General features: G+C 48.2%; 1 protein-coding gene across 6 annotated transcripts in view; it reads left to right on the top strand.

The window, feature by feature from the left end:
* Positions 1-473: 473 nt before the first annotated feature.
* RERE (arginine-glutamic acid dipeptide repeats) overlaps positions 474-8613 on the top strand; it is a 1284697-nt gene continuing 1276557 nt past the window's right edge. For all 6 annotated transcript variants that reach the window (XM_086921406.1, XM_086921411.1, XM_086921410.1 and 3 more), the window contains exon 1: positions 474-930. The gene's annotated coding sequence lies outside the window, so the exon portion shown is untranslated. The remainder of the gene's footprint in view (positions 931-8613) is intronic.

Raw genomic sequence — 8613 nt, forward strand, 5'->3', positions numbered from 1 at the left:
CCCCCTAGCAATGCGCGCCGCACCGTAGTGGTGCCCGAGGAGAGCGGGGGAGCAGTCTGTCCGCGTCGCTTAGTCCCTCCCTAGACCAGAGTCTCCATTGGTAAAAATTCATCCTCAAATATCCCGGGGTCAGCGCACCCTCGGCATAGTCACTCTTTCACATAAAGGAAGGGTCTACGTTCCCACCATAGTGGTACCCCCGGCGCATGCACCTCCTCCGAAAAGCAACTGTTATCTCGCATGCGAGCATTTGCATCATCCTCTTTCTAGCGGTTGATAGACGCCCCCTTCCATAGTGCCTTTATTGGGGCATATCGCCCCCTCCCGGTTTGACCCCCCCCCCCCACCCCCCCCACAAAGGGTCGCACCTAGGAGAGGGGGTTCCTTGACAGGGGCAGACTGACCACCTTCCCACAGACCGGGGAACAGGCCTTTCTGCCCCTATTCCATACCGCAACCTATATTTAGGGCCTGTTGAGTTCTCATGATACTTGTTATCTCATGCAAAAGAGTACACCCATACCGAGAGTAATAGTTCTGAGCCATTCTTTTATGCTGAATGTCAATTGATCTGCAACTGCTACATTATTGAGACCTGCTACCCTCATGGTTCCAGTTGCTGTCTTATCTGCCTTTGAGTCCTCTGTTATGCTCGTTCTTCATGCTGAAGCCCGAACCCCGTCAAAGGATAGCGGTTTCCGCATGCTGTGAGTTCTTCCCAACTGGGTGTTACTGTTCTCTCGTGTTCTTATCTTTTTGAGACCTCTGCACTAACTTGCATTCACGTTCTCTTGTCTCGTCGTTATATCACACTGCTTCCCTGACTCTAAACGTGTAGGACAGACTGCATACGCCCGTCTATTCTCACTTTTTCTGCTCACAGCCCTTGGCTCCCTCGACGACTCCAAATGGTGTAGAGCAGCAGGGAAGGTAAGTCACTGATACTGTTTCATATTTGAAGCTGTCCATCTCTGTTGACATTAGTGTAAATACCCATGGGCGTCAAGAATCAACAAAGTGCTGAAAAGGGCTTCTTCGTGTATCCAGAGTCACAAATTTTACTGAGGAATAACTTTCTGCCCGTTGCCAGAATTCCTATGATCAAGTTTTCCTCAGACCCGTTTATGTTAATAGTTGTAGATATTCCTATTCAGGAATGCAGGAATTAGGATGTGGATATTCATATTCAGGAATGCGGGAATTAGGCCTTATTCTGTAAGTGTATGGGACTCTTGTGACGATACTATTGGTTCCTGTGCTCCTGCACCCCTGGAAACGTGTAAAGTTGTAGATTAAGTGCAGATGAGCTCAAGTTATTTTCTAAGAATTCTAAGTCTGTTCTCACTGTATTTGGGGTATATTAGCTACAAATGTACCAATCACATCCTCTCTACACAACTCAGCACGGGCCGTATGTGAGTGGCTCGGTCAGTTTATCCAGCTCAAACACCTGTTTGCATGGGGGGTCGCATTACAAGTAATTTTGGGGGATTTTATTGGAGCTGGTGATTTCCAGATGTGATAAAGTCCGACCCCTGAAGTAAAAATGTGATTGGTTGAACATAGAGGGTTAAAAATAAGCCCAAGAAATGTTGTAATATGCGATTTAAATTCACTTCTGTCAAGTAGGTAGAGCTGTCAATTGCCCTTACAAAACTTACGGGTGGCACAGCAATGTATGTACAAATATCGCCCCTCGTTGAACCCACTTCTCCTGAAAATAGGTTAGCTTCCAATCCCATTTTCCCTGCCTGCACAGCTGAGGTAGCTATACTACCCCCTTCTCAGTTCTTATGTCCGAAATTGAAAGTGATGGTATGCACCACAAACCCATAGATACATATGTGTTCACTTAGTCCTCAAAACACTTGGGAAGGACATCTGAACTTGGCCAATCTCTAGTTACAATGACACAGATGTCTATACTCTTGGAGAGATGGCAGTCTTCCAGATACTCCTTAGCTCTTTCCCCCTGTGAGCATTTTAGGATGTTCTCGCCCATCCTCCTAATTTTGGCGTGGTCACATCTGTTCCTTCATTCTGGTTTTCTGTTTTCCATACACGAACTGCTTGTCAAGAAATTGGAACCCATCTGATAGCGAGATGGAAGATGCCCTGTAGGAATTAGGGACAAGTCAAATAGATCTTCAGAAATTGGAGTGTGTGTTCCACATAATATCTCTAACACCAAGGGGTTCTTCCGTTGGTAGTATGAGTTACAGAAATGACCATGGTTCATATTTATGGTCCGGTCATATTTAGTTCAGGGGTTTATTTTTGTTTTCATGCAGCTTTGAAAGTAATTCTTTTGATGTTTGACTGTTGTTGCCTGTCTACCACCTCTGTAAAGAAGACGCCTTATGTAAAAGAGCCCGACCATCTGCGATTATTTTAAATGATGCGCTAACCTAGATACTTTACAGGCTAATTTGACGAGGTTTTTTATTTTTAAACTGGTATTCAGTTTTTGTTCAATTATTGGAAAAATTATTTTGCTAAACAATTTATCTGAGACATGCTGTACATGCAATTTAGACCCTAGTTTAGCTCATAGGTGGCAACAAGGTTGCAGAGGTCACTAGTGCATGTGATGGTTGTTGACGGAGACAATACAATGATAGTAAATTGTACGTTTATTTTTTTACATTACACATATTTCGAATTCCTAGCTTACTAGAGATGAAGACGTTTGTCTGCAATCAACGTCTCTAATTGTTGATTGGATTACCATAGCTGGTCTAGTTTCATGTCTAGAATCCCACAGTGTAGCATGTCAGGTGCCAAAACCCGGATAAGAATGCAGGTCTCCTGCATCCTATGTCAGCAATTTATGCTTAAACCCGCCTTTCGTTTCTCATTTGCTGGTGCTATGCCATATCCTGGTCTCGCCTCCATATCCTGGTCCCACCACCGGTGGCAAAAGCTCGCTGTTAAATAAGTATATACAAATGTGCATCTCTTGTGTTTCCAGTTATTCAGAGTAGCCAGGCCACGAAGATGGTGGCTAGACCCCTTAAAAATACTGTGGGCAGGGGAGCTTGGAAATAAACCTTTTTTTAATTGTAATTTAGTTAAGCTGTTTTATTTATTGATGATTTTTATTTTCCAGGCTCAATGCAGGCGCATATATAGGGTGTTGTAAAGAATAAATACTTTTTCTATGTGGACATGTGGGTTTGAATGGCAACCCTTTCGTTAGTCTTTGTTAAACCTGTATTGTGGCAATCTTATCTCACAGTGCTTTAAGATTTTGAAATGTCAAGTATGGTCGTCAGGGGGTTGTTGGCCCAAGGCTCCAGATACGATGACCACATATCGATTTATTCCATTACTTAAGGTTACTGCCTGCCGCACCTGCGCCCCTTTTTTGACCCGCTTCCCCCTGTACCAGGAACACTATGTTTTTAACATTTATTCTTTTGTTTTACCATTGCTAACTGAAAAGAAAATCCATGATCACTCTTGCCTATGCTTTAAAATAGACGTGTATTTCATTGCCTAAACATCTATCCGGTGTATTTTCCTTTTTAAAGTACGGAGCTATATACTCGTTCCTAAAAGCCCATTTGGCAAGACTGGTTCATTGGGTGGGCCCTCTTTATTGCCACAAGCTCGGTCGTGAATGTTTTTTTGTTGTGTTTGAATGTAGGGTTGGTTTGAATTGTGAAGAGAAGCGGTTTCTGGCCTTGTGTACATAGGGCTGCTTCAGGCAGCAGGCATGGTGGGGGAGGGGAATGGCTGCCGTTTCTTCCTCATGTCTTTTTTCTCCTGAACCTTTTCTGTATTTCCTTCGCTGTCCATCGTTTTCGGCCTGAGATTAGTGCCTGCTCCGGGACAACTTGTACACCCCAACGCCACTCCGGGGGGCCGGGGGATTTCAGGGCGCTTAACACTGGGCTCAGCAGTTCATTGTTCTTCCTGTCCTGTGCCTCATGCACAGCTAAACCGGCCTGTCCATATTTTACGGGGAGTGGGTAAGCTTTCCCCTCTAGGAGCACAAGTTCGGTGTAAGAAACACTTCTGAGCTCGAATGGCTGCTGCTAAAACGGCGAAGAAAGCTCTCACTGCCGCAGGAAGAGGGTCATTTTGCAGTGCTTTTATTGATTAGCATCATTATTCTCCCCTGCCTGCGCCTTATTGTTTGTGCTGTTTTGTCCAGAATCTTCTTGAGGTTTCCATGGAGGTACCCACCTTCCCGGGCCCGCCTTTCAGGGTTAATGCTCGGGGGAGAGGAGGGTTAATCGGTGATTTGATAGCAGGCAAACACGGTTCTGTTGTTTCCTCTGGGCTTGCAGCCTCACAGATTTATGCTGCCGTTGAACTGTCAACTCAGTGTTTGGGCGGTTGTAAATAGATAGCAGCCGGGTTCGGGCATTTAAACTGCTGTTGTTAATACCGACTTTGAAAGGAAGCTGAGAAATCCGATTTTTGTTTCCGGTCAATTTGGTGTACTTCATGGTCGTCTGTTGTTTTTTGTAAGGTGATGTATATTTGACACACAAATGGATAGGCATGAAGAAATACGATTGCATTTTATAGAGGAAGCATGTGCGTTAGTGTTCAGAAAGCACGAGGATTCATATCTGAAGGCCTGTGATGTGGGGAGGAATACATCCGGGAGAAACTTCAACGAGTGAAGAAGGAAGTGGTTACCCCATTGCTTTGCCTGTGTTATGCTGCGTTTGGTAATTGAGATAAAACGGACAAGGTCTAGAAATGTGCAGTAAAAATGATGTACAACGTAGATCACATGCCCCATGTATAGGGTCTCAACACCAGGTCTGCGGTCAAGCACCATCACGAGCTGTTTGTCCTACTCGATACTGAGAAGCCTGACTTACTGCTCTTGACCGAGACCTGGTTCTGTGAGTCTTCCCTCCCCGTTCTCTTGGCTACCCTCCCCCTTCCTATGTTGCCTTACGTGCCGATCGCCCGGCGGGCAGGGTTGGCGGTGGTGTGGCGTTAATCGCTCGGTCTGAATTGAACTTTCAAACCCTTCCCTCTCCCCCCACCCCCCTCACTGAGTTCCTTGTAGTCCGCTCCCTCTTCTTCTCCCCCCCTATTACTTGCCTTCTAATGTATCGCCCACCCCAGTCTTCGTCTCTGTTCTTACCGGCATTTCAAGACCTGCTGGCCAACTTGGTGGTCAACTACGCTTCGGTCTTGGTGCTAGGGAATTTTAACTACTGGCCCTCTGACCCCTTTGAGTGCACTGCTTCGAAAGAGTTCACAGAATCTCTTCTTTCTCTGAACTTTGTCCCGCACATAACTGTCCCCACTCATTCCCACGGTCACATACTTGACCAGGTTTGGTCCCTCAACCTTCCAGTTTCCACGGTGACTGTATCTCCTTGTCCCTGGTCCGACCATGCCCTTATCTCTTTCTCCATCTCTCTCAACCCTGTATCCAAAGCCCCACACGCCAAAAATACCTGGGCGCGGAATTGGAACAGAGTTGATCTTCCTTCCTTGTCCTCCCTGCTTCGGAACTCCACTCCAACCCTTTCTGGTCTCTCATCCGACTCTCAAGCCAACGCTATTAATACCTGGCTGGCTGGAGGTTGTGACTCAGTGGCTCCCCTGCGTCGCATTTCCATCCGGCGACCCAAGGACTCCAACAGATGGTTCAACGACCACCTAAAAAAGCTGAAACTGACCGTCCGACAGGCAGAGAGGCAGTGGAGAAAAAATTACTGCCCCTCACTAAAAACCCTCTATCTCACATCACTTGCCGAATACAAAACTGCAATCCTCTCCGCCAAAACCACCTATTTTTCAACAAAAATACTGTCAGCCGAAAACAAACCTAGGGAAATCTTCGGTATAGTGAAGGACCTGGCCTATTCCGATAGAGCTTCACCCCAAATCCCTCCATCCCAGTCACTATGCGACCAACTCAACACTTACTTCTTGGATAAGATCGTTACCATCAAGGCCAACATCCCCCCCCCCCTCCTCTGCCTTCGTTGATCCCTCCCCTCCCACTGTCCAATGTCATCTTACCTCCATTCCCCCCCTCACTGAGGCAATATTTCTGGAGATACTCCCCAAAGTAAAGTCGGGTTCTCCGGCAGACATCTGTCCGGCACGTATCCTGCAACAAATCTATTCCTCTTGCCCTGAATCCCCCATTACTTTCCTCAACAGCTCCCTTGCGCAGGGAGTAGTGACCCCTGCGCTTAAATCAGCCACCATAGTGCCTATTTTAAAGAAGCCTGGCGCTGACCCGTCCATCTCAGCCAATTACCGCCCCATTTCCCTGCTGCCCTATTTGGGCAAGGTGCTGGAACGCCATGTCACCACGGTACTCAGCGCCCACGTAGAGGTCAATGGGGGACTGGCCTCCCGCCAGGCCGGCTTCCGACCCAGGCACTCGACCGAATCAGTTGTGGTCTCGGTCCTGGACAACCTCAGGAAGGGTATGGATAATAACAAACACCAGGCGCTGGTACTCCTCGATCTCTCCGCCGCCTTTGACACGGTGGACCATACCATCTTATTGTCCCGTGTCAAGGCGGCTGGAATTGAGGGTTCAGCCCTGATCTGGCTTTCCTCCTTCCTGAGGGACCGCACCCAGGCGGTCCGGCTAGGAGACTTTACGACCACCCCACTCCCTGTCTCCTGTGGTGTTCCCCAGGGCTCCTCTCTTTCCCCCTTACTATTCAACCTTTATATCTTTCCTCTTATTTTCGCTCTTCAGCAGCTGGAGGTCACCGTGTACAACTATGCGGATGACCTCCAGCTCATCTTTGATCTATCCTCCTCTCCCCTCTCTGTCTCTAATTTCCAGTCCACCATGACATTCATCAGGGACTGGATGAACCACAACCATCTCAAATTGAACCCGGATAAAACCGAGTTGGTTCTCACCGGTGGTTCTTCCAGTCCTTGGAACTCTCTCTTCTGGCCCCCACTCTTGGTCCCTCCCCCACTCCTTCAACCACGGTCAAAACACTGGGTGTTAAAATGAACAACCAGCTCACCCTCCATTCACAAATCAGCTCTGTGGTCTCCTCCTGCTTCCTCACCCTCCGAACCATCCGCACTGTCTCCCGTTTCTTTTCCCCCCAGGCACTTAAGTTGATCATGGCCGCACTGGTGATATCGCGGCTGGATTATGCCAATGCCCTTTACAACGGCATCCCAGCATACAGCCTGCGGAGGCTCTAGATGGTCCAGAACCAGGCGGCCCGGTTGGTCTATGGTCTCTCACGCTATCATCACTCCACACCCCTCCTCAGGGAGCTGCACTGGCTTCCTGTTAAGGAACGTTCCCTTTTCAAGACCGGCTGCATGGTCTTCCAGGCCCGTCAAGGCACTGCCCCCGCCTTCATCACCTCGCTAATAAAAGAATACGTCCCCACCAGAGAGCTTCGTTCTTCTTCCAAGTCTCTCCTTCAAATCCCACGTTTCAAACGTAAAAAGTGGGGTGGAACCACCTTTTCTACCTTAGCTCCCACTTTCTGGAACTCCCTCCCCGATCACCTTCGTTCTGCCACTCATTATCTTTCTTTCCGTAAAGACCTAAAAACGTTCCTTTTCAAACAGGCCTTCCCCATGTAACTTCCCTTCTTCTCTACGACAGGTTTTATTTTGCCTCAGTTGCCGAACTCTCTACTAGCGCCAAGAAACCGTACGGTGCACGCTGCGCTCTATAAATGTTTTAAATTGGAAATTGGTCTCAAAACGGTACTCAGAGGGCAGAAGTGTGTGAGTGTGTAGGGTGTGTGTGTGTGTGTGTGTGCGCGCGCAGGGTGAGCACAAATGACATGCTTTGGTGCCAGTGAAGTCTAGTGCTTTCACTGGGACGTTGTTCTAGGCACCTAGAAGACCTGGCACGTTACTTGAGGCACACTGGTGTGGTGGTGGTAAAGACAGGGGCAATGCTTTCAGAGTCTTTGGCTCCTAAGGGGGACCCCAATCACCTGCCAGCTCTTTCACAGGAGCGCAACATTTCCATGCTCCCCCATCTGACCAAAGCTTCCATTCCAGACAACCGACCCCGGTGTCTCACAGAGGATCACACAACACCACACAGACACACACCACACAGACACACACCACACAGACACACACCACACAGACACACACCACACAGACACACACCACACAGACACACACCACACAGACACACACCACACAGACACACACCACACAGACACACACCACACAGACACACACCACACAGACACACACCACACAGACACACACCACACAGACACACACCACACAGACACACACCACACAGACACACACCACACAGACACACACCACACAGACACACACCACACAGACACACACCAGAGACACACACACACACACACACACACACACACCAGAGACACACACACACACACACACCAGAGACACACACACACACACACACACACCAGAGACACACACACACACACACCAGAGACACACACACACACACACCAGAGACACACACACACACACACCAGAGACACACACACACACACACCAGAGACACACACACACACACCAGAGACACACACACACACACCAGAGACACACACACACACACCAGAGACACACACACACCAGAGACACACACACACACCAGAGACACACACACACACCAGAGACACACAC

Source organism: Lissotriton vulgaris, chromosome 5 (assembly GCF_964263255.1).
Source record: "Lissotriton vulgaris chromosome 5, aLisVul1.2, whole genome shotgun sequence".
Lineage (NCBI taxonomy): Eukaryota > Metazoa > Chordata > Amphibia > Caudata > Salamandridae > Lissotriton > Lissotriton vulgaris.